This window comes from Dermacentor andersoni, chromosome 10, assembly GCF_023375885.2.
Source record: "Dermacentor andersoni chromosome 10, qqDerAnde1_hic_scaffold, whole genome shotgun sequence".
Lineage (NCBI taxonomy): Eukaryota > Metazoa > Arthropoda > Arachnida > Ixodida > Ixodidae > Dermacentor > Dermacentor andersoni.
This window is the reverse complement of record NC_092823.1, coordinates 6,440,142-6,466,029: the sequence shown is the minus strand read 5'-3', so window position 1 is coordinate 6,466,029 and position 25,888 is coordinate 6,440,142. Positions and strand designations below refer to the sequence as shown.

The following is a 25,888-nucleotide window of genomic DNA, read 5'->3' as shown; positions in this document are numbered from 1 at the left end:
GCGAAGAAAGGCAGCAAAATTGCTGTCTATGCGCACCTTGCCGATCTCCGCAATAGAGCCGTCGTGGTATTTTAGTCTCCCCTTTAGCAAGAGTGTTGCAGACAAGAGAACTTGTACAAACGGGGTTTTTTAAATGATTCAGTACTAGTACGGTATCCCAAGAGTTAAGTCAAGTGCCCGCCCTATTCCCTCGCGCTTCAGCGCACTGACAGAATTTTGCGTGCACCATATATACCGTGCTTTTATCGTTTGCGCTTCAGCTTCTCCATTGTGTTTTCGCTCCCTTTACCCACGTGATGCGTATTTCATGGTTTTAAGGGAAACTTGTGTCCAATATATGAAACGGTCAAGTTCAATTTTATTTGACCCCTCAAATGGTAGTAATACAGTGAGCCCCTTGTAGCTTTGTGCTGGTTATCAATTTTTCTACTTGGCGAATGGATACAGCATGTACGCTGCATAACTTGCTTGTGGATACTGCGTGCGTGAGTCGGGTATGCCCTTGGTATAAAATAACTTGTACGCTCCAGGTAGCACGGTTGTTTGCAGTTTGGGACATGTGTCGGACTGTACGCTGTGCGCCCTTCGCGCTTTACTTAGTCGGCCGCCTGCCGAGTTCGTGCGGGTGCCATGTGTGCGCATGGAGTTTGCGAAGAGCTCGCGCGTTTTTTTTTTTTTCGATTTGTGTTCTGTTCGCGCGCTTCGCACAACAGGGCATGCCGCAGTTCTTTGCCCTTGTGCAACACATTTTCCTAGCGTACGTATGTGCATTATTTGATACCGGTTTCACACAGGGCCCTTCTGACCACGATCCAGTCCGTTACAAATCGAATTTCTCGGTCGTGATTGGCTCCTTTGCGCAAGCTGCACGGGTGAGGGAATCGCATCGATCATTTCGATCCGGATCGGGCTTGATCGCGATGAAGAGTGGTTGTGTGACACCGGTATTACACATGGCTCCCACATAGGGAACACTTTAAGTTCAATGCTACTGGATAAAGAGCAAGTGCACATATATGCCAGCGTTGGTATGTGGGCAAGTCTTTCTTGTGAATCCTATGCTTGTGCGTTCAAAACATTTCAGCTACCAGTGTAGTGCATCAATGTGTCTACTTCGACAAAATGGAGCACCAGTGCAGATATCTGGGCTTACCTGTCCAAGGCAGCAAGTGTGGCTACATTGAAACCACTACCAGCATGTGCGGCTGTTTTATTTCCAGCGGGACTGCAGAATATTCAGTAGTGTGCTCTCAAGCTGTTCCTCGATGAAGCTCTGCCTGGACTGTGTGCCAAATATTTTTGGACATGAAAGTGGGGGTCAACTGGTAAACATCAGTGGAACTGTGCCTGGACTCTGTGGCAAATATTTTGGATGTGAAAGTGTGGGCGAACTGGCTAAGAATTGACTCTGGACTGCATGTGTTAAACCTTTTTGTCATTCAGAGTGCTTTAGTAGACTGGAGATGTGCGCAACGTGTGACATGTCAGTGGGCTAATTAATGTATTTGCTGGTTTGAAAATTATTCTTTGCAACTTTGTTTTTGCCAGAGTGGTACAAATTTGCCTCTTGTACGGGGCTTTTTAGATAAACCAATTACTATTTATTATGACCATTGCTTCCTTTGTTACACAAATGCAGCTTCCAGTGCATTCCAGTTTATTTCCATGTTTATGTAAGTTTCTAATATGAGGCTTGCATATTCATTTCTCACGTTCTGGAGTGGCAAGATGCAGCATTACTGTCTCATCGTTCACCGTACTACAGTAGTGCTTATTTGTTACACTGACTCCCCCGTTTAAGTATTCTGTACTAGTTTTACTTTATTGCTTTTTTGTTGTATAGTTCTTTTTCTAGCCATACCTTCTGTGATATAACGTAAAGGCAATATTTCCAATTTTGCATTGTTTCCATTGTTTGATTTCTGTCACATGATTGTTTTATGATGGTATGCGGTGGTATTTCTTATTGTGCTCATTTCAAGCTTCTAGCTGATTGGTAACATTGCTTGGAGGCATGCAGTTACCATCCGATTCAAGCTCTTGCATTTTTCAGTCTACTTCTTCCATTCGCTCCGATGTCACTTCTGGATAACTCTAGTCCATCTAATAGCACGTGCTCTTTACTATGATAAATGAGAAGCTTTAGTACACTCCATGTTTTTCTGTTCATTTTTGTATGTGTACTTGGAATTTTGTTTATGTACTAGTGAATGCTCACTTTCGAGTTCATTACAAATCTTTTCTGCGATTTTTGTCATTGTTGATGTACTTTTACTTCTACTTGCATTTCTCACACATTTTGCTTGAACCTTGCATAAGCATTACATTTTAATAAAGTGTTTTTGCTTGGTCACTATGCTCTCATTTCATGCACTCTTGGCATGAATGGCTTGGTCAGGCCGCCTGCCAAGACGTGGCCATTTGTTCTTTGCAGGATGTCATTCCCATTTTGGCTGTAAGCATCGTAGCTTACTAAAGGCGGTATTAAGGATTCATTATTCCTAACAGGTTCATTATCATGTGACTTGGTATAGGATGCGCCGGCCATGCGGGCAACAGTGCTTGGCACTGCGACATGGTTCTCACAGACATCGCCGTCGCTTCTACTCATCCGGGGCGCGATTGGAGATCGTTGCTGGAAACGCCCGTTGAGTTTCACCTCACGCGATTGGCCTAGGCCGTGCCGACGGGTGCGGCTGACGACGTCGGCGCGGCATAGGCCAGTCGCGTGAGGCAAAACTGAACGCGTGTTTTGAACAAAGATGTCCAAACGCGCCCCTGGCACCCGCGAAAATTCGCTTCAGATTATCGTAAACCTTTCAAGACCACTTCTAGACCAGCTTTTTGATAACGTCATAAAAACGTTTAGAAATTGGTTACGAATAGTTTTGGCAAAGGGATTATTTGTGTCTTTCCCAATCCTATTTCTAGACCAGCTTTTCGAATACGTTTTGCAGACCTGTTCTAGATCGTCTCAAGAGAGTAATTAAGCCGGACATTAGCAGACATATACGACGTTTTCCCAACGCAGTTCTCTCATTCGTGTCTTCTTTAGCCCGTTTTTATCGTCTTGGATAAACGCTACGAAAACGTTACGTATCTCTTTTGTGCTACCTGGGATGCCATCTACCACTTCACAAATGTAATCATTCGCAGTGAGGTTCGAGCTAAGAAAGACCAAGTCCAAAAGAGCATTCTGCCTGGTAGGCTCGCAAACGATCTGAGTAAGCCCCAAATTCAGGCTAAAATTTAAATGTTCTTTATCGAAAGAGCCATCATGACCGCATGTCGATAGAGAGGGCCAATGAATGCCCGGTGCATTGAAATCGCCCAGACAAATAAAGTTCGAAGGACCTAGATTGTGCATGTGCATGAACGTTTCGATTGCTTGAAGCGAGTCCACCGTTGTTCCCGGGGGGCGATAGAAAGCGCCGATTACAAAATGCGTTTTTTCCAAGTAAAGTTTGCACCAGGCCGACTCCGTATCTAGAGGAGCTGGAAGAACGGAAAACCTAAGATGAGACCGAAGCAAAAGGGAGACGCCGCCCCCCTTGCTGTTCTGTCTGTCCGTCCGAATTGCGATATAGTCTGGTGGAGTGAATTCCGAGTCAAAAATCCCATTGTGCAGCCATGTTTCCGTGATAGCAACAACGTGAGGACAGTACGAGTGAATAAGAGATAAGAAGGCAGAAAATTTATTGGTGATACTTCGTGCATTAAGATTGAGTAAACGAAGGCAATCAAGCGATGTGGGAGCTGGTCAAAGATGCGATGACGGTGATGCCGTATGGCTGCTGGCATCGGCACAGTTGTTAACTAAAGGCACAGAAGAGGAGCGAAAGGAATTACTGGAAGATTTCACCATTGAGTTAGACAAGTGATCCCAGTGATAGCGAATCTTGTTAATCAAGACATGATCAGAGCGCATTTTTACAACAAAACCTTTGTCGCGAAATGAACCAGAGGCCTCCGAGAGCTTTTTGTGAACAGATCCCACATTTGAAGACAGGTCATCGGTGAAGCGCAGATCGGAATTTCCGAGATTAGTGGCATTTTTGAAGATCTGAAGCTTTTCCTGGAAACTCAAGATCTTCATTATTACGGGGCGCCGGTGGCCTTCCCGAGGCCGACCAATCCTGTGACACCGTTCAATGGACGGACATTGCATCATTAATGTCTCAGAAAATAGCCGTGACACATTAGCTAATAATCAATAAAGGGAAAATCAGACATCCACCCGTTCGTAGCAATTGCTACAAAGGAAACCCATACGGGTTCCTCGAAAGAAAAGCTTCCTAGTTGAAGAAAAATTCGTCCTGGTCCGGGACTCGAACCCGGGACCACCGCCTTTCCGGGGCAGCCGCTCTACCATCTGCGCTAACCAGGCGGCTAACAGATGGGAGGGCGAAGTCGAATTTCTCGACAACACGAAGCAAGGCAAGAGATTGACGTAATAGTTCTGCGGAAACCCGCAAGGTGGAGAGGAGTAACCAATAAAGGGAAAATCAGACATCCACCCGTTCATAGCAATTGCTACAAAGGAAACTCCTCGCTTGCCTTGCTTCGTGTTGTCGAGAAATTCGACTTCGCCCTCCCATCTGCTAGCCGCCTGGTTAGCTCAGATGGTAGGGCGGCTGCCCCGGAAAGGCGGTGGTCCCGTGTTCGCGTCCCGGACCAGGACGAATTTTTCTTCAACTATGAAGCTTTTCTTTCAAGAAACCCGTATGGGTTTCCTTTGTAGCAATTGCTACGAACGGGTGGATGTCTGATTTTCCCTTTATTGGTTACTCCTCTCCACCTTGCGGGCTTCCGCAGAACTATTACGTCAATCTCTTGCCTTGCTTCGTGTTGTCGAGAAATTCGACTTCGCCCTCCCATCTGCTAACCGCCTGGTTAGCTCAGATGGTAGAGCGGCTGCCCCGGAAAGGCGGTGGTCCCGGGTTCGAGTCCCGGACCAGGACGAATCTTTGTTCAACTATGAAGCTTTTCTTTCGAGGAACCCGTATGGGTTTCCTTTGTAGCAATTGCTACGAACGGGTGGATGTCTGATTTTCCCTTTATTGGCTACTCCTCTCCACCTTGCGGGTTTCCGCAGAACTATTACGTCAATTAGCTAATAATGTTTCGTGAGTTTCGCCAGCCGGTTCATCAAGACCGTGTAGAATTATATTGTTGCGACGGGACTTGTTTTCTAGTTCATCATTCTTGGAAAGTAGCCGTGCCACAGTTGTCGAAAGCGAAGTCACCTCTGCATGTAGTTTGGTGCACAGGTCGTTGACCGCAGGGGTGTTAACCGCTGCGGCCATGCGATTGTCTAAGTCCTCGAGAAGTGAAGAAACAGCCTTGAAGTTGTTTTGACTGAGACATGCTTCCTATTCATCATTCTGCGTGACAAGCCTGTTCAGTGTGGCTGTTAATGCCAGAATTTTATTTTGCACGTCATCAGACACAGAGCCAGAGGCCGAGAATGAAGATTCAAGTGAAGCTAGACGGCTTTCAAAGGCCTTGAAACGGGAGTCAACGGAAGTTTTAAGATTAGCAATATCTTGCGCAATTCGGTTCTGGCCAGCGAGGAGCTGAGCAAACATATGACCAATGCTGTGAGTGTCAGCAACCGCTGCTGGCGGCCTATCGAGGGTAGGGGCGCATCCGGACTGCGAGTTTAGCTCTGTGTTGGCTTGAGGGTTCCTTCTAGGAGGCCCCGGGTTCGTCTCAACATCACCACTCAACGAAAGGCTACTAACAAGATGTAGAAGCTCTTTCGAAATGTACGCAAAACAGGAATTGCAGCATCGTGGGCAAGGCAGCAGCAACAAAAAGGGGTCGTCAGATCGAATGCAGTAAGCATTATCGAAGTGACATACCTGCACAAAGAGCAGAATTCGTCTAAGCATGGTTGCGGCGTTGCTGTCACCTTGCCCACTGAAGAAAGCGGCCAGCGGTGCTGCTCTTTAGTCGCAGGCGCTGACGTCACAGTGTTGGATACCAGTAGGATTGGACAGTCCGTGATTACGTAGTACCCTCTATTTATCCCACTCCGTTAACTTCGGTTGTTTGATGAGGCGTGTTTTGACTCCTTTTCCTAGCGTGAGCGAAAAAATTACCGACGATTACGTTACTTCCTAATGCGAAATTTGAGCGCAGCAAATAAGCTGTTTCACCTTTTCGATAGATTGAGGCAAAGAAATCGAGCAACACATGTATGCGCTATCACAGAATTTTTTTTTTTATTTTTCACACGTATTCCTTTAACAAAGACTCCACTAACAGTTCTTGACAGTCATGAAGGAAGCTTTGTGGTCGGAGAAATAGACTGATATATGTTCGACTTGGTACACCAGCGGCAATTTCGGCTCGGGCGGTGCACATATACAGATCCGCCGCCACCGATCTGGCTCTCTGATTGCCACCGCACAGGGCGAACGGCAGCGGCAATTTCGGCTCGGGCGGTGCACATATACAGATCCGCCGCCACCGATCTGGCTCTCTGATTGCCACCGCACAGGGGTTGCATTGGAGGAGGAGCGAAGAAAGGAATTAAGTTCGAGCCGGCGCTTTGACAACCGGAGACTCGCAGGAAGAGGGGGGAGGGGGGCGGCGTGTACACCCAGCGGCAAACGATGGGGGCAGAAGCGCGCGCAGCAAGCGGACAACACGATAAAGGGAGGAGGGAAGAGATAGCAGCGACTGACTGATGCCGCTGACGCCGATAGTGAGTCAACCCCAGCTGCGGAGTTGGTTTCAGGGACAACGCCGCCGATGCCGACACAAACAATATGATACCCTCGCTTCCGCAGCGCTAAGAACCAGGTCTAGCCGTGGGAAGGTGGTCACGTATTCGTCGACGTGCCGGGGCCTACGTGAAATAACCGGCGCGTCGGCAACTGAAGAGCACCCTATCCGCCACACAAGAACAGGGGGGGGGACCCTTTCCTCCTCTTTCTGCATGGCGGCGACGGTGTTCTATGCAGTCACGTTATCTTGACTCTCTAGCGGCGTCAGCGGCATCCAGCGGTATCAGTCGGTCGCTGCTAGCGCTGGGGGGATGAAAGGGGGGCGGAGCTGGTTACGAGGCCGACGACAACGCCGACGACGACGCGAAACCTAGGAACGGACGCCAAAGAGCTGCGCTCTAAAAACGGCCGTGGCTTAGCTTGGTTAAGCCTGGTGATTGCGAAGCAATAGTGTGTTATTCTCGGATCAGCTGGTAGTATGGCTCGTGGTAGTCTTGGGTTATGCTAGTGTTACGGCTTACAGTGAATCATCTAAGCACCAGCACGTCCAGGTGCATCTCGGACTTGAGCACGCCGTTGGCGAACGCCCGTATCGAGCTGAAGGACGAGAGGTCCAAGTAGCGCATGACGATGTTCTCGATGCTCGACACCCGCCGAACGTAGGCGGCTGCGAGGAGGCCGCTGCTGATGTCGCGACACGCGAGGATGACTCGGGTAGTGTTCCTGCATATACAGGAACACTAGACTCAGGCGCCGCGCCGCGCCCCTGGTGAGAGGAGCGGGAGTTAGGCCGCCGTTGGTGGCTACCGCCTCGCCTCGCGACGGCGTGAGATGGGGCCCCGTTTTTACACAGCTGGTGTGACGTCACTCTAGGTCACGTGGTGTGACGTCACGCAGCGAGGTCGCGCTAAAGGTCAATGGGGCCTACCACCGCCTCGCCACGGAACGGGCTGAAGTGTGACCTAAAGTAGTTTTGCTTCGCAATAATAATAAAGTGGTCGCTGCCTAGATATTGTCCTGTGCTTTTCCATGTTACTGTTCCCGCCATATGGCTCATCCTGAGGTCGGGTGCTGTGTCGCTGGTTATACTGTTGCCTGTGCGCGTAGGGACGCATGGGTCAGTATGTAGAGTAAGCCCTAGCGTTTGTATATCTTCCCATATTCGTCTACCCTTGGGGTCCCTGTATGTATATCCCCATTCCTCGTGAGCCGCGTTGAAGTCTCCCATAATGATGAGAATAAGTAATGAATCTAATTTTCTTTTGCTTGGGTGTGCTGTACACATTCAGCAGGAATATGTTATCTCTATTTTTCTTCCCTGTGATAATCTCAAGGAGAACAGCCTCTGCCTCGCTAGGGAAGACATCATGGACAATGGTTGCAATGTTTCGCTTTACGAAGGTGGCGATTCGGCATTTATCCTCCTTGCCGCTGTCAAAGCTTTGGTAACCCGATAATCTAACAGGGGCCTTTCCCGTTTCCTGCACGACTATCGCTACGGGTGCTTCCTGTTGCAGCTCGAGGTATTGTTGCAGCAACGCTCTTTTCCTCTGGTACCCTCTACAATTCCACTGCCAGAATATGGAGGCATTTTTCTTAACCGAATTTTTATCCATTTCTATTAAGAATCGCTTCTACGGCGCCGATTTTCTCGCACAGCCTAGCTATTGTCGTGCCTAAGGTATCCATCGACGTGCTTAGGCCGTCTATCTTGCAAGATTGTTCGTTCACTTGCGCCTGTAATAGCGCAATTGCTCCTCCATTCTGTAGCTGTCCTGCTTTCATGGTTTCGTTCTCCTTGTCCATTTTCATCAGCCACGTTTCAATTTTCTTTTGCCAGCTCGCCAGCGGGTCGGTCTCCCCCGCCTTACGTTTGGAAGGGGGTTGTCTCGTAATATCAACATTCATATCCTCTTCCTCCTGACCAGATGCAGCTGGCACAGGAGCAGGAGGAGTGATGTGAGTGTTGCATTTTTTGGGAGCCTCTGCAGGTACCTTCTCTGTTTTTAGCGCGCTCAGCTGATTTTGGGTTTCCCTCAGCAATCGTTCTAACCTCATGTTTGTTTTCTTCTGCTCCTCTATTTTTTTCTTAAGTAAGCTAATCTCATCTTTTTCAGCCTGGGAGCCCTTGCTACCAAAGCTTACCAAGTGGGTGTTTTCTTCTTTCTTCCCCACGGGTCCTTGTGGTCCCTGGGCGGCAAGCCGGGTCCCCGGCCCTGGTCAGCAGGCCACTTGGCTGGAGTCTGCTGGCGGCCTCCTCCGGACCAGCAATTGGACCCCCTTCCGGGTCTCGAGCTAGATCTCGCTCTCGACTGCTGCCCCGCCTGGTCTCTGGTAGCATCTCTTGCTCTGCCTCGGTGCTTCTCTCTAGGTGCCGAGGTGGTGGCCTGGGGCTTGCCTTGAGTTGGGGCTTGCACCTGGAGCTTCTCTTGTTCTATCTTCTTCTCCCATAATTTTTTCTTGATGATGTACGGCATGCGATATATCTCCCGGCACTCGTTGCCGCCTAGAAGGTGGGCTTTCTTGCATAGCAAGCAACGGGGCTCGCAGCTGTGATTTGGTTCGGGGTGTTCGGCTCCGCACCCCCGACATCTGACGTCATTGGGGTTCGGGCAAACATCCGCCCGATGTCCAAGTTTTCCGCAGGTGACGCATACTTCATATTTTTTCTTGTATAGGTAGCAGCGTGTGGGGAAGCATCGGAGGTAAACTTGCATCGGCACTTTCCAGTCTTCAAACAGGATCAATACAGATTTGGATTTCGCCCCAAGTCTTCTGACTCCAATGATCAATGGGTTTTTCTTATTTCTTCTAAGTGCATCGAGGATTTCCTCGTGAGTTGCATCCAGCGGGACGTCGTGGATCACTCCTTTCCCTGCGCTTTCCGGCATGGCAATATACGCCTTCGTCTCGACCATCGATCCATCGACGCGAAGGGCCGTGATCGCAGCGTATTTGCTTGCCCGTGCCGCATCTAGCGTAGCTACCATGATTGACTGCTGCGTCAGGTTTGGTGATGCTACGTCTTCGGCTGCAGCCTCCGGGTCGACCCCGGCTGCCTGGGCCAGGTAGACGTGCATGCGCAATCTTCCAACTTCCTCCAGGATGCGATTGATACCTCTTTTCGGGCGAATAATAATTTTCTCAGCACCTTCCGGAACCTCCGCGTGCTGCTTCTCGACCGATCTTGCAGCCAGCTTCTTCCCCATCCGGGGGTTGGGCCTCGTACCGCTCCCCGTCGGCTCGCGCACGGCGGATGCGTCGCTTTGCTCGGGCGTGAAACGGCCTTTTCTCCGAATAAACCACGTTCCCCCGCTTGAGAGCTCGTCCGGGCGAGCGGCATCGTCCACGGTCTCCATTTCCAGGCTCCTATAAGCTTGCGAGCGCCGCACAGCTTCGCCTAGGCTTCGGCTCGGCCCCTTCGCGCGTGGAGCTCGGTTAGGCCTAGCGCTCAGCTGGCGGAGTTCGAATTTCAAATGTCCGTAAAAGTCGAAAAAAGGGCCTACCGCCAGAAATCCGGTATCCCTATGTTTCTTGTAGGTTCCGTCGATCGCTTGTATGAAGAATTTCCAGGAAAAGGCCAATAAACATGTTGCGTAATCACATATTCACAGATCACAGAATCCTAAGGCCGCCCCTCCCCCTCCCTCCGCTCCCCCGATGCATCGCGCGCGACGGAAGGCGGCGCGCTTGCTTCCCGCTTTTCTCCGTTGCACACACAAGACTGACCCACCATCGTCGGCTCAACCCCGCACCAACCCCCCCCCCCTCGCTACGCTTTCACTCGCACATACAGCATGCGGCGCGCGCTGACGATGTTATCGCCCTTGGAATTCATACGGAACATGACGGCGACAACAGGAATGCGCCTTGAGTCTCCATCTAATTGCTGTAGAGTATCCGGCTAGTGAAGAGTCCCCTGGCCCATTACTTTTCGCAACAGTAGTAACAAAATTGAACTTTCAGCATGCGACAATTCGCTGTGCCGCAACAATGTCTTGTGTGTGTGTGGGGGGGGGGGGGGGGCGGCGGTGGTACCGAAATGAAGAAACGCAAAGGAAAGCATGTTGGCCTCAGTCGAATGCCTACTTGGGGCACCTAATGTAGCTACCTAAGGAATATCCGAGAAACCGTAAGACTCTTGGTCCACAGGGAACCGTATGCATGCCGCTCGTTATCCTACACTGTCGAGATAAAAGACTTTCCGTAGACGTTGCGATAACATCGATAGGATTGTGATGCCCTCAAGCGAACGCGTTGCAATCCGTCGAGTCCCCACAATGGTGACGGCGAGCAACCATTGCTTCTTCTCGTCTGCTAGCAAGAAAGCATCCAAAGCTTTCTGAGGCGAAAATCCACTCGGCCAGAGAAAAATTAAAGCGCACCGCAGTGCGCCTCGCGGTTGTCAGGGCAACACGTGAAATACGCATGACGCCTGGCTGGCTCTGGTAGCCCGCGGGTAGCGAGAACAAAAAAAAATTGAAGAGGCTCAATGTGTCCTCGCGAATAAAATTTAAATATAGAAAAAATTAATGAGAACGCAGTTATCTTTGCTGGCGTTACTGTCTTGACATGGATGCTTTGGCTCAGGTGAAAAAGATGTAGATATTCTTTTCTGTGACATGAGGGCACAAATGAACCAAAACAACGCTTCGTCTCATCGGAACTCGCTGCGTGCTTTGTCAACTTGTCTAATAGTGTGTTGATTTTGCTTGTCTCGTTGTATGGTCCGATGTACGACTTTAAAAAAGTCAATGCAGCTTTGGCGTCAAATGTTTATAATAACATTAAACCCACAAAGATCCGGAACGGAAAATGTAAAGCACTATTTTGGAAATGTCAATGCACCTTTCGCATCAAAGCTTTATGTGATATTTATACCCATAAAGTTTCTGAATCGAAGTCCATGCGCTCCGTAGATTCTGCGGCATCTGCGAGATGCCGCGACGAGCCCGCTCGCCATCAAAGCGCCCTTGAAACGTAGCGCTCGGATGGGAATCTTTCCGTTATGTGACTCCAGGTGCATGGGCGTTGCCACGAAATTCAGCCCGAGTTCAAAATCTTCGCGCCGGAATGTCTTTTCGGGCGTGAAAAATAAATTCTGGAGAAAATCCAGATTGATTTCCGGCGCCGTGCGTTGTTTTGGTCGGCGGTGCATCACAGCACGAAACAATTTCGGGGGGGGATGTGAGGCCCCATAAGCCCCCCCCTCCGGCTACGCCCCTGGTGCCGTACCACGTGCCTATCATCGAGGCGACGAGAGCTCCCACTTCTCCGCGAGGAATCAAGAATTCGGCATGGGAGGGGACTTCAAGAAGCACTCAGCCATATCCGCGACGAATCAAGAATTCGACGCGGGTGACGTCATCCCCTGCCCCACCTGGTTCCTGCCAACGAGAAGTCGCCAAAGAAATTTAAGGGAGAACCGGCGCATTGTGAAGGGAGAGAGTCGCATCCAGCCGCCCAGTCGGTCTGATGCGCTCTTACAGCTACATGTACGCTATCATCCACTATCTTTAAATATTGTATAAAGCTTTTCATCTCTTCTTCGTCTGCGGAAAGAGTCCGTCTCTCGTCCTCCACCCCGAAGTCGCAACACATTGGCGGGATTTTGCGAACGGGTCGACGACTGTGATTGGCCGAGAAGAACAGTGAATTCGCTCGGCGAGTGAAAGGAGGAAATGAACTGGATAAAAAGCGGAGCTGGACTGTTCGGGGGGGGGGGGGGGGGAGGTTAGCTCGCCTGCCGCGTGTTCTGCGTGTTGGCGGGCTCGCGCGCCACGTGTTGGTGTGTATTGGTGACCTCGCGCGCCAGACTCTGTTGTGCGCTGTTCTCGCATTCTTTTATTTTTCAACATGGATTTTCGCGTGTCGGGGGGTCGCCCGCCACACATGGGCCACCGACGCCACGCGAACACGTCGTTCGTGACTCTCGTGCCTTCAACCCTGCATGAACTCAAAGCGAGAAAACAGATTCGGCGCCATGCAGAGGACATTGTTGACGAGTGGCTTAAAAAGCAGGCCACTACCTTTCATCCTGCGGTTGTCGCCTAGCCTGGGGCCCCACTTGACAGTACGACGATCCCGGCAGCCCCTGCAGTAGCTGTGGAGCCGACGCCGGCGAACACCCTACCCTGTCTCGGACGCAGGACGGATCCCTTGCAGAAAGGCACGCAGTCCCGCTGCCCAGCTCTTCAGACGATGAAGAGATGGACCAATCGAGCTCACGAAAACGCGCCAGCGAAATCGAGAGCGAAGACGAGGGGGCGACCAGCCCTCGCAAGCAGGCACCGAGCGTTCCTCCCCACTTGGAGAAGCACGCATCTCCCGAAGATCAAGTGGAAAGGGCGGAAAACGGCGACAACATCTCCTGTCACGCAGGAGGGACGGTCGCCACCTCCTCCCTGCCTGACTCACAAAGTGACGCTCCTACCGCCGAAACGCTGTCGTCTGGTGCGGCTCCTATCCTGATGGAGAGTACGGACGCCATCTCTCGGTCTATCGACAAGGTGTCGGCCTCTTCCCTCGCAATCCCTCGAATCGAGGGCGCGCCTGCGGCCACAGACACAACGTCATCTGCTAGCATTGTGGGTATGCTGTCTGTTACCACGACTGCTGCAGCACACACTCCCAACCCGATGGTTTCAGCCCCGTTGGCGCTTCCGGACGAGACCCTCGCGTCAAAGTGCTTGAAGGGCCCGTCACGCTACATACCTGCACAGCAGAACCTGTGGAAGCAGAAGAACACTTCAACCGCTTCAGAAGCTTCTACTTCCCGGGTGGCCCACTTTTCGCAACGCACTGTTAAGATTGCAGCCACTACAAAGGCAGTGGAGCGTCAGGACCTCCCAGCTCGTGAGCCACCTGCGGAAGGCTTCCAGCTGGTCCTGTCGAAAGGAGATCGGCACTCTGCAAAGGCTTTGGAGAATACAGCACTCCCAGTCAACACTGCGGTCACCGGCACGGTGCTCTTCCGCCCATCTGCACCAGGTGGAGCCTTCCGGGCTGCCCCGCGCCTCTCACTGGAGGCGGCACTTTCTGCGCGACCAGGGGTTTCTGCAGTTCGTGTCAACCACAAGCGCAACATCGTGGCCGCCGATACGACCACTCGGGCGTGCCTTGAGGAGCTGCTGGCAGTCGCCGAGCTCCACGGTATTCCAGTGACTGTCTGCCTGCCTGCAGAGCGTGGAAAGAGCACCGGCTTTATACACGGGATGGACGGAATGCCTGCAGACAAGGACCTGCTGGAGGCCATCGAGTCTTCCGTTCCTGTCCTAACAGCAACGAAGGACGGCAGCACGGCGACCATACGGTTTGCGGGGCCGCTCCCCCTGAACAAGCGAGCATCTTCAAGCTCTGGTTCAGGGTAAGGCCGGCATGGCCTCGTCCACTGCAGTGGCGGCAGTGCGGTCGTTTCGGTCACGTGGTGGAGAGCTGCAAATGGCCGACAGGCTGCATTTCCTGTGGCAGGAGCCTCCTTGATGGCTCCCCCTGCCAGGCAGTCCACTCTGTGAAATGCGGTGGCGCCCACACCGCGGATACTCTCGCCTGTCCCAAGTGGCAGGAAGAACGACGCGTGGCCACCATCATGTCGTCCTCCACCACTGCACTGCCCAGGCTTGCTGTGCAGGCAGCGGCTCGCGAGGAGAGCCAGCTGGAGCAGGCCACCACACCGTCGTCGCGCTCCTACGCAAACGTAGTCAAGGGCATCGCTGACACTTCAAGGCGCCCGGTACCAGCTCCAAGCAGCTCCAGTCGTCAGATGCCTCAGACCACTGCTGTCTCCCCAACCACATCCCCTGCCGCCCCCTGGTGCAGGCAACCGTGGAACAGCTGGTTGCAAACCTGCTGCTGACTATGTAGGCACAGCACCATGCTTCCTGCTGACCACCCACTCCACGCCATCTGCCTGCAGGCAGTGGCAGTCCAGAACCAGATCACCCAACATGGCTCTGCTACAAGGAAGGGACGCCGCCACCCAAGTGTTTTCCAGTGGAACACCACTGGAGACCGTGACACCGTCACCTGGTGGAGCTGCTGGTGGACCGGTTTGTTGCCAGAGTACCTGTCCTGCTGGCCACACCACCATCATCCACTGCACTGCAGTGCCCTCCATCCTGCTACCATCCAGGATGGGTGACTGCACAGAATAAGGAGCTGTGCAGCGAGCCTATCCGTATGCACGAGCTGGAAGCAGCGCTCCAGAGGACCAGGGGACGGAGTGCGCCAGGGGCCGATAGTATCACCTTCTAAATGATCCGCATCCTAGAGGATTCCGGCAGAGAACGGCTACTGGAGTCCTTGAACGACATCTGGTGCTCAGGCATCTTCCCAAAGAGCTGGCGCACTGCCGTGTGGCTCCAGTCCTGAAGCTCCGGAAGCCTGCGAAGGCACTCTCGTCGTATAGGCCAGTCTCCCTCACCTCTGCAGCCTGCAGGTGATGGAGAGGGTGGCACTGGCGCGATTGTAGTGGGTTGCTGCCCAGCTGCAGTTCTCCTACGAACAGCAGACGAGCTTCAGGCGTCATTGCTACGCAGCAGATTCCATCAGGCGTTGTTGCCACTCTTGAGGATGCCCAGAGCTGCGCGGACGTGGCCATGCTGATTCTGCTTGGTGTGGAGAGCGCATTTTGACGGCCTCCCTGATGCTGTCGTGGTGGCTGCGCTGGACAGACATGGCATCAGCGGCTGCCTCAGAGGGTTCGTGACAGCCTTCCTGACCGGGAGAACCTTCCGCGTCCGTGTTGCAGGGGAGTTAAGCAACCCCAGGGACATTACAGCCGGTGTCCCACAAGGCTCAGTGCTCAGCCCCCTCCTTTTCAACATGGCGCTGGCAGGATTACTAGCTTCACTCCCGCCCGACACACGCTTCCCAGCCAGCTGCTTCATCTACGCCGATGACGTGGCATTATGGACTAGGGGACCGAGGTGGTTCGTTCCAGCCATCAGGAGGTGCCTGTAAAAAAGCCTTGGATGCACTCGTCACCTACCTTGGAGGGATTGGGCTCAAAGTCTCGGCAAGAAAGACGGAAGCCCTGCTGATCCACCCGCAAGCCTCGGGCCACGTCAACATCAGGAGACTCAAGGTTGGGGCAAAGTTCGTGCCATGGAAGCCGGGTGGTTACATCGTCATTATCATCAGCCTGGTTACGCCCACTGCGGGGCAAAGGCCTCTCCCATACTTCTCCAACTATCCCGGTCATGTACTAATTGCGGTCATGTCGACCCTGCAAATTTCTTAATCTCATCCGCCCACCTAACCTTCTGCCGCCCCCTGCTACGCTTCCCGTCCCTTGGAATCCAGTCCGTAACCCTTAAAGGGAAGCTGGAAGGTTTTCCAGAAAAAATGAGTGAAGAGCAGTACGCCGTGGTTTTCAACCCTCTGAATTCGAATATCGCATCGGAGTTGAGTGAAAGAAAGTGCAAACATATTTTATTTCGACGAAAAGTGCAGCAGCAGACACGCCCAGCTCGCGCGCCTCGTTTCCGCCTGTGAGTGGTCGGGCGCCTCGTGACGTCAACAATGGTGTGCGTCCGAACCGACTGCTGCCGCTACACACGAAGCACGGTGCAAAGTAGTTTGGTGGTGTTTTGCTGAGACGGTCGTGGAAATTTTCGAGAGCTTGCGTTTCCCTGAGGAGTTCGGCGCTAAGTCCAAACTCTACGAGAGCGATTTTGCGCGCGACGGTGACGGGCGACGGCTTCGAGCGACAAAACGGGCCGTCGCTTGAACAAATCGCTCGGTGTTGTCGCTCGATCGCTCGTTTCTAGAAATCTAGAACTCGTCGCTCGTCGCCCGGAAATGCTATGAGCGACTAGCCAATTGTGCGAAGCCGAAACTGGATGTACATAACTCCAATACTGCTGTTTGTCGCACTAAACGGGCAAACTATTGAATTTTACGCGTGCAAGAATAAGAACCTAGTGCAAGACCTTCAGAAATATTTTGTGCTCCTTCTTCAGTAAAATACATCAACTTAAATTGATAAAGCATGCGTCACGCTAGTTTCGGCGCGTATATTGCTGCCCTCATTCCGGGAAGTCGTCGCTCAAAGCCGTCGCTCGCGTGGAGTTCGGCTTGCAGACGACGAGTGAACGCGACAGCCATCGCCTCGCTTGTAGCGCTGTCGCCGTCGCGTGCAAGATCACTTGTAAGGGGTTTATACTTGTACATACTACACGTACGTACATACTTGTACATACTACATGTACGAGCCGATTGCGAAGAGCCCGGCCTCTCCAAGAAGCAAAAAATGCTGGTGCAAGCACTGCCCTCCACGCGAACGAAGGCGAAGTGTTAGCATCTCCTTGTGTTGGAAATGTTCTTTGGCGAGTATGTTTTTTGCTAAGCTGCATTCAGCGTTCCAGTGAGTACATTTCCGGGCAAACAACTGTAGTGTTATGTTCCTGCATGCCTCTTCGTAGAACGTAAGCAGTGATGCGATCTTTAGCATTTGTGCGCTGCCCCAAAGCTGTCGGCAATCTACACAGACGGTTTAAAACGCGGGAAAAGTTTACCGGCTGTTGTAGCACGTGTAGTATAGAACCTTCATCAGCGCGCCATCCGCACGCTACTCGTAACCGGCGAATTCCGTCGGCTACGTGAGATGGTCGGTTTCTTATGTATGCAGCGTCTTGACGTGAGCAGGCTTTCCACCACATGCAAACTTTACGCTTGCAATGCGTTATGGTAGCTGCATGCAGGCTGTTTCACAACACACGTGCGAATAGAAAATTCGCGGCGCTTGGCGATGAAACCTGCGTCAAGGGTGGGCGATAAACATGCACCTTCCGTTCAGCGTGCTAACTATTTTTTTAGGAGAACCCAAAGCACGCATTATTGATAAACTCCGGTAGTAATCGTCACGGAAGTGGTTAGAGCACAACACTTGTTCTTAAGCGCTTGAAGTTGTTTCGCTTCACAGCAGCCTCCCACTTAGCTGAAAGTTTCTTGTCTCGCAGGAACTAATGGAACATCGGAACATCGTCGCGGCGCTGGTGTTCGTGCAAGCGTAGGCTGCACAGAACGCCGGCATGATCGGCCTACAAGTTCAATTGATGCTGCGCACGTCAACTGCCACTCCTATATACACACAATTAAAGGAATGTAGGGTCGAGCGAAGCAGATTAGGACTGCACGCACGCAGATATAAGCCCGGTCAGGCACGGTCGCGGAGGCTGCGAAGGAGCGGAACACCAGTGTTGAGATCACGACGCCGCCGTTTCCGGTCTCCGCTCGCATCGTCAGCAGCAGCGCGCGGCGCTCGACGGGGGGCGGAGCTACAGCGCAATATTAACCGACGATTGCGTCGCTCCTAAGTGAAAAATCCCCCCCAAAATGTTACCTTCATGGTTTATAAGGTTCCCGCATCCGTATATGAGCGTCTTATTGAATTCGATAGACTCTTCAACTTCCCTTTAATGACCATCGGTTATCTTCCCTCCTCATTACATGTCCTGCCCATGCCTATTTCTTTTTCTTGATTTCAACTAAGATGTCATTAACTCGAGGTTGTTCCCTCACCCAATCTGCACTTTTCTTATCCCTTAACGTTACACCCATCATTTTTCTTTCCATAGCTCGTTGCGTCGTCCTCAACTTGAGTAGAACCCTTTTCGTAAGCCTCCAGGTTTCTGCCCCGTACGTGAGTACTGGTAAGACACAGCTGTTATACACTTTTCTCTTGAGGGATAATGGCAACCTGCTGTTCATTATCTGAGAATGCCTGCCAAACGCACTCCAGCCCATTCTTATTCTTCTAATTATTTCAGTCTCTGATCCGGATCCGCGGTCACTACCTGTCCTATGTAGATATATTCCCTTACCACTTCCAGTGCCTCGCTACCTATCGTAAACTGCTGTTCTCTTCCGAGACTGTTAAACAGTACTTCAGTTTTCTGCAGATTAATTTTTAGACCCACTCTTCTGCTTTGCCTCTCCAGGTCAGGGAGCATGCATTGCAATTGGTCCCCTGAGTTACTAAGCAAGGCAATATCATCAGCGAATCGCAAGTTACTAAGGTATTCTCCATTAACTTTTATCCCCAATTCTTCCCAATCCAGGTCTCTGAATACCTCCTGTAAACACGCTGTGACTAGCATTGGAGAGATCGTATCTCTCTGCCTGACGCCTTTCTTTATTGGGATTTTGTTGCTTTCTTTATGGAGGACTACGGTGGCTGTGGAGCCGCTAAAGATATCTTTCAGTATTTTTACATACGGCTCGTCTACACCCTGATTCCGTAATGCCTCCATGACTGCTGAGGTTTCGACAGAATCAAACGCTTTCTCGTAATCAATGAAAGCTATATATAAGGGTTGGTTATATTCCGCATATTTTTCTATCACCTGATTGATAGTGTGAATATGGTCTATTGTTGAGTATGCTTTACGGAATCCTGCCTGGTCCTTTGCTTGACAGAAGTCTAAGGTGTTCCTGATTCTATTTGCGATTACCTTAGCAGATAGTTTGTAGGCAACTGACAGTAAGCTGATCGGTCTATAATTTTTCGTCTTTGGTCCCCTTTTTTATAGATTAGGGTTATGGTAGCGTTCTTCCAAGATTCCGATACGCTCGAGGTCATGAGGCATTGTGTATACAGGGTGGCCAGTTTCTCTAGAACAATCTGCCCACTATCCTTCAACAAATCTGCTGTTACCTGATCCTCCCCAGCTGCCTTCCCCCTTTGCATATCTCCCAAGGCTTTCTTTACTTCTTCCGGCGTTACCTTTGGGACTTCGAATTCCTCTAGACTATTTTCTCTTCCATTATCGTCGTGGGTGCCACTGGTACTGTAAAAATCTCTATAGAACTCCTCAGCCACTTGAACTATCTCATCCATATTAGTAATGATATTTCCGGCTTTGTTCTTAATGCGCACATCTGATTCTTGCCAATTCCTAGTTTCTTCTTCACTGCTTTTAGGCTTCCTCCGTTCCTGAGAGCATGTTCAATTCTATCCATATTATACTTCCTTATGTCAGCTGTCTTACGCTTGTTGATTAACTTAGAAAGTTCTGCCAGTGCTATTCCAGCTGTAGGGTTAGAGGCTTTCATACATTGGCGTTTCTTGATCAGATCTTTCGTCTCCTGCGATAGCTTACTGGTATCCTGTCTAACGGAGTTACCACGGACTTCTATTGCACACTCCTTAATGATACCCATAAGGTTGTCGTTCATTGCTTCGATACTATATATAAGGTTCTCTTCCTGAGTTAAAGCCGAATACCTGTTTTGTACCTTGATCTGGATTTCCTCTATTTTCCCTCTTACCGCTAACTCATTGATCGGCTTCTTATGTACCAGTTTCTTCCGTTCCCTCCTCAGCTCTAGGCTAATTCGAGTTCTTACCATCCTATGGTCACTGCAGCGCACCTTGCTGAGCACGTCCACATCTTGTATGATGTCAGGGTTAGCGCAGAGTATGAGGTCTATTTCATTTCTAGTCTCGCCGTTCGGGCTCCTCCACGTCCACTTTCGGCTATCCCGCTTGCGGAAAAAGGTATTCATTATCCGCATATTATTCTGTTCCGCAAACTCTACTAATAACTCTCCCCTGCTATTCCTAGTGCCAATGCCATATTCCCCCACTGCCTTGTCTCCATCCTGCTTCTTGCCTACGTTGGCATTGAAGTCGCCCATCGGTACAGTGTATTGTGTTTTCACTCTATCTATCGCCGATTCCACGTCTCCACAGATGCTTTCGACTTCCTGGTCATCATGACTGGATGTAGGCAGGATGTAGGTGGTTACATACCAGGGGCTCACTATTGACCATCGGCTCACATGGATCCCAGCTGTCAAGGCCGCCTGGGCCAAGGTGCGATGAGTCCGGGGGCCATCAGCAAGCTGCAGCAGCGTGGCCGTGGCTGTACCACCAAGTGGGCACTGCATCTCAACCAGGCTGCAGCGTCCTCCGTACTTCTGTACGCCTTTACCCTGGTGAACCTCTCTCCAGCCAGGACAGCACACCAGGAGGGACTGCACAGGGGAGTGGAGCGGGCCATCCTGGATCTCCACAACTACTCCCCTGTGGCAGTAACACTCACCAAGGCTGCAGAGTAGCCGCTGTCTCTTCGTATGCTCCAACGGATACTGGGGCATGTCGACAGACTACAGCGGACCCCCGATGGCCAGGCCCTCATGGAGCGTCTTCGGAAGCAGCCATCTTCGCCGATGGGAAGGCTCTGCCAGCTGTACGACGAAGTGATTTCGGGTCCTCCAGTCGCGGTTGTCCCACCACCACCTCATCATCGGCCACCAGAACTCCATCTTTCGCTGGACGGGACATCGAAACACCGAATACCTGCAGCTGCTCTGAAGCAGGCAGCCATTTGCAAACTCCAGAAGCAACTGGAAGGGCTGCTGCAGGTGTACACGGATGGTTCCGCCATGCCAAAGGGATCAGTAGCAGCAGCATGCTCCATCCCAGCAAGAGCCTGCAGCAGGCAGTGCCGCTTGTCTTTTCCGGCAAGTTCTACTGCAGCAGAGCTGGCCGAGCTGCATTTGGCGGCTGACCTATTGGCCTAGGACCCTCCTGACCAGCTGGTCGCCGTGCTGTGCGACAGCAAGTCTGCACTCCAGTTACTGACGAACCACCACCAGGCAGGACTGACGGGATTCCTGCTGACCTCCAAGCTATCAGCACTCGCCGCCTCCGGGGTGTCCGTCTGCTTCCACTGGCTGCCTTCTCATGTGGGTATAGCTGGTAATGAGGAGGCGGACAGTCTTGCTAAAGCCGCTCACCATCCGTGCGTTCCCTACACCCAAACAGTAGCGGCATCTGACTACATCAGAGCGAGATTGAAGCAGCTCCTCGTCGCAATCCACCCCGATTTAACTGTGGCAAACGGCAGGGCCCCAAAGCTTCGGACTTCTTGTCGATGTCCGCAACCGGCGTTTACAGGACCCCCTGTCACAAACAGAAGTGCGCGGGAAGCCATCCAGGCATCCACCCCCAGCCCCACGCTCGTAGCACCGCCGGGCGCTACACGATTCACCGGCATCCTCGGCGATTTCCCCGAACTGACGCGGCCACCACAGGCCAGCGCGCCCGTCAAACACAATGTATGCCACCACATTGTCACCACAGGCCCATCAGTTTACGCACGCCCACGTCGCCTGTCCGCGCAAAAGCTGCAAGCAGCTCGACAGGAATTCAACCACATGCTCGAGCTCGGCATAATCCGCCCGTCCGCTAGTCCGTGGGCGTCTCCACTGCACATGGTGCCGAAGTCTACACCAGGAAACTGGCGACCCTGCGGCGATTATCGAGCCCTCAATCGAGCGACCGTGCCCGACCGCTATCCGGTACCTCACATTCATGATGTCACGTCCAGCCTACATGGTGCGGCGATTTTCTCCAAGGCCGACCTCGTGTGGGCGTACCATCAGATCCCCGTGGCTCCAGAGGATGTATCGAAGACGGCGATAACCACGCCCATCGGCCTGTTCGAGTTCCTACGCACGCCGTTCGGCCTGCGAAACTCCGGACAGACATTCCAGCGTTTTATCAACGGCGTTTTGCATGGCCTCGACTTCTGCCATGCATACCTCGACGACCTACTCATCGCAAGTACTTCACCGGACGAGCATGAGGCGCATCTGCGATCCGCGTTTCAGCGCCTGGCGAAGCATGGCATCCTGGTGAACACGGACAAGTGCGAGCTGGGTGCCGAGAAGCTGACTTTTCTTGGCCATGTTGTTTCAAGCTCTGGCATTCAACCTCATCCAGACAAGGTTAAAGCTGTCGAGAAGTTTACACGACCCACCACTAAGCGCCAGCTCCGCAAGTTCCCTGGCCTTGTAAATTACTACCGACGTTTCGTACCTCGGTGCGTGGCCGTTCTACACCCTCTCCACCTCCTGCTGTCGACACACGAAGGTGCTGCTAGGGAGCTGCTCTGGACGGACGACGCCGAAGCGGCTTTTCAAGAGATCAAGAGACACCTCGCCGACGCCACACTTCTCGCGTACCCGCAACCGGGAGTCCCACAGTGCGTCATGGTAGACGCCTCGGACGCAGCTGTGGGTGCTGTCCTTCAACAACTCAACAAAGGAGTATGGCAACCGATCGCTTTCTTTTCTCGGAAGTTGACACCCACCGAGCAGCGTTACAGCACTTTCGGACGCGAGCTGTTGGCCGTCTACGCAGCAATCCGGCACTTTCGTCATTACTTAGAAGGGACGGAATTCTTTGAAATGACTGATCACAAGCCTCTCACCTACGCCTTACGCTCCCTCAAATGTGATGGCGGCACGCGCACAGCCCGCGAGCTGCGGCAGATGTCCTACATATCGGAATTCACCACGGACATTCGCCACATAAAAGGAGTAGACAACGCTGTCGCCGATGCTCTGTCGCGCAGCCCATTAAATGCCATCACTCACACGGGAATAGACCTCGCTAAGGTGGCGGCAGCTCAACGCGACGATAATGAACTGCGCCGTTTGCAGGAAACATCGACGTCACTCATCCTACAGTGGTTTCCTTTGCCCGGAGCAGGAGACATTTGTTGCGATACATCTACAAGTAGCCCTCGACCATTCGTGCCTGCTTGCCTCCGTCGGGAGGTATACGCTTCGTTACACGAGCTTTCACCCCAGGAATCCGGGCGACCCAGAAACTGCTCACGGCACGTTTTGTATGGCCTGGCATCAACCGCGATTGCCGACAGTGGACTCGCGAGTGTCTTAAGTGTCAACGGTCCAAGGTTCAGCGTCACACGGTGACACCGTTGGAGACTTTCCCAGGGCCAGATGCTCGATTCGACCACATCCATATGGACATAGTCGGACCATTGACACCTTGCCAGGGCCAAACGTACTTGCTCACTTTGGTCGACCGTTTCACGCGGTGGGCAGAAGCTATCCCGATTCCCGACATTACAGCCGAAACTGTTGCTCGCGCTTTTGTCAACCACTGGCTATGTCGTTTTGATGCACCTTCCTCCATTACAACGGACAGAGGAAGCGTGTTTGAGTCTGCGTTGTTCGCCAGTCTGACAAAACTCATCGGCGCCTCGCGCATCAGGACTACGGCCTACCACGCGATGAGCAATGGAATGGAATGGTCGAGAGGTTTCACCGGCAGCTGAAAGCAGCACTTATGGCAAGTGAACATGACTCTTGGGTGGAAGCATTGCCTATCGTGCTCTTGGGCATACGCACAGCGTGCAAGGCAGATATCGGCTGCAGCGCTGCGGAACTTGTCTACGGCACGACGCTACGTATGCCCGGTGATTTCTTTGCATCTGGCCAACAGCAAGCTCGCATTTCTGCCAGCGACTACGCATCTCGCCTCCGTGACATCATGAACAAGCTTCGAGCTACACCTCCGCGACAGCCCACAGAGAGGAGGACACACATGAGCAACGAGCTTGAGTCATGTAGTCACGTCTTTCTGCGGAACGACGCTGTACGACGACCACTACAAGCACCGTACGATGGGCCATTCAAGGTTCTCCGTCGTGGGCGGAAGACGTTCACTATCGAAATGCGGGGGCGGCGGGAAGTTGTCTCGTTGGAAAGACTTAAACCTGCGTACATGGAAACGCAGTCCATGACACCCACCTCCACCCCGTCGCCTGGAAGCCATACAAAAGTGTCTCGTCCCAGGGCAGCGGTTTCCACCAGGGCGGAAAATGCAGCCCCGCCTGATACTCGCACCTACCACACGCGCAGTGGCAGACGTCTAAATGCGCCAAATCGCCTCAACCTCTAACCACACGAGTGTTTTGTCGTGTTGGTTCCGTTCGTGTTCTCACTAGGGGGGGGGGGGGGGGGGGGGTGTGCTGTGGTGAACACAAATATGCCGCGGATAAGCCGCGGTGCTGCCAGCGCGGAACAGAGCCGACCGCAGTCGACCGTAGCCAGCCGGCCGCCGAGAGAGGGCCGGCGCACAAAGAATAAAGATTAGTTGGCACCGAGACTCCAAGCCCCACGCCTCGTCTCTGCTTTCCTCGCGCGTGCCAATAGTAGTAGTACGCAACGACGCCGGCAGTGCGAGCCCTCAACAACAGGTCACGTTCATCAGTGCTTAAATCGCTGAACTCGAGCCCAGCAACGCGAGCTAATGTATCGTTGTCAGGGTCATCCATTGCAACGAGCGTCGAAGTTGGCGTCACAAAATAAAGAACCAGCTTATCGTCGTGCGCTTTCCCTTCCGCTAGCCACCATAGTTCCGCTTTCGCCCTGCTGTCGGCTCTGTCTTGGCTCTGTCTTGGCTCTTTCTGGCCGCGCGTTTGCGTTTTGTGCAGAAAAGCCGTAGCGCCGTCTGCGGGAGCCGTTTTACTCACCGACGGCGCAACGTCACTATGAGACCATGACGTCAATACTCCTCGATCGGAGGGCGGGTGATTTGAACTGCGCTAGAGGTACGCGGACGCTTCAGAACGCCTTTTCTCTTAAAATAAGTCTCTTCTTCGCACGAAACAAGCGTTTCGAGGTTTCTGGGATGGTATTTTAACAGTCCAGTTGACTTAATATTAACCTTTAGTGTCCCTTTAAGAATGCTTCAAACCAACAAGCATCGCTACTAGATAAATAATCTAGTAACGTTGCCAACAAGCACCCCACGCATAACAGACTACATCACAACATGCCTGAGCTATACACATCATATTACGAAAATTGCCTTAGCACACTAGACGTACATCACTTGCTCTGGCCATGTGGTCGGACCCACGCAAACAAGAATCAAGACTCCGCCAGGCTACAAGAATCATTACGCAGTACGGACCTGGCGGGGCAGCTCTGGGCCGTCCAGCGAGCCCACGATGCGGCCAGGGAGTTAAAACTCCCGCTCCCAACCTGGGAGTATTCCGCTCTATGGGGCCTTGCGCCCCGTAGCTCGCAGCACCTTTCAGTAAAGTTATTTCATCGATCCATCCATCCATCCATCCATGTACAGTACTTCTCTTCCACGAATCTTCCAATCGCCTCTTGCTGTCGGATCGATGGATGGATGTTATGAGCGTTCCCTTTGGAACGGGGCGGTGGGTTGCGCCTCCAAGCTCTTGCTATTATACTGCCTAATGCCCTACTTAGGTTAAAAAAGAAAGAAAAAACACTATGAATTCCCATAACCAAATTTTCTGATCCCCTATTGCGAACTTTGCCTTTTGTACGTCCCCGTTTCTTGTCATTTCCCTACT

The 25,888-nt window shown here is 52.1% G+C and overlaps 1 long non-coding RNA gene and 1 other non-coding gene across 2 annotated transcripts in view; one reads left to right on the top strand and one right to left on the bottom strand.

Annotated features, from left to right (window-relative positions):
- LOC140213629 (uncharacterized) overlaps positions 1 to 25,888 on the bottom strand; it is a 74,811-nt gene that overhangs the window by 26,970 nt on the left and 21,953 nt on the right. The gene's annotated exons all lie outside the window — the stretch shown is intronic.
- Positions 4,888 to 4,962, top strand: TRNAS-GGA (transfer RNA serine (anticodon GGA)). The gene has a single exon. It is a non-coding gene; the product is annotated as a tRNA-Ser (tRNA).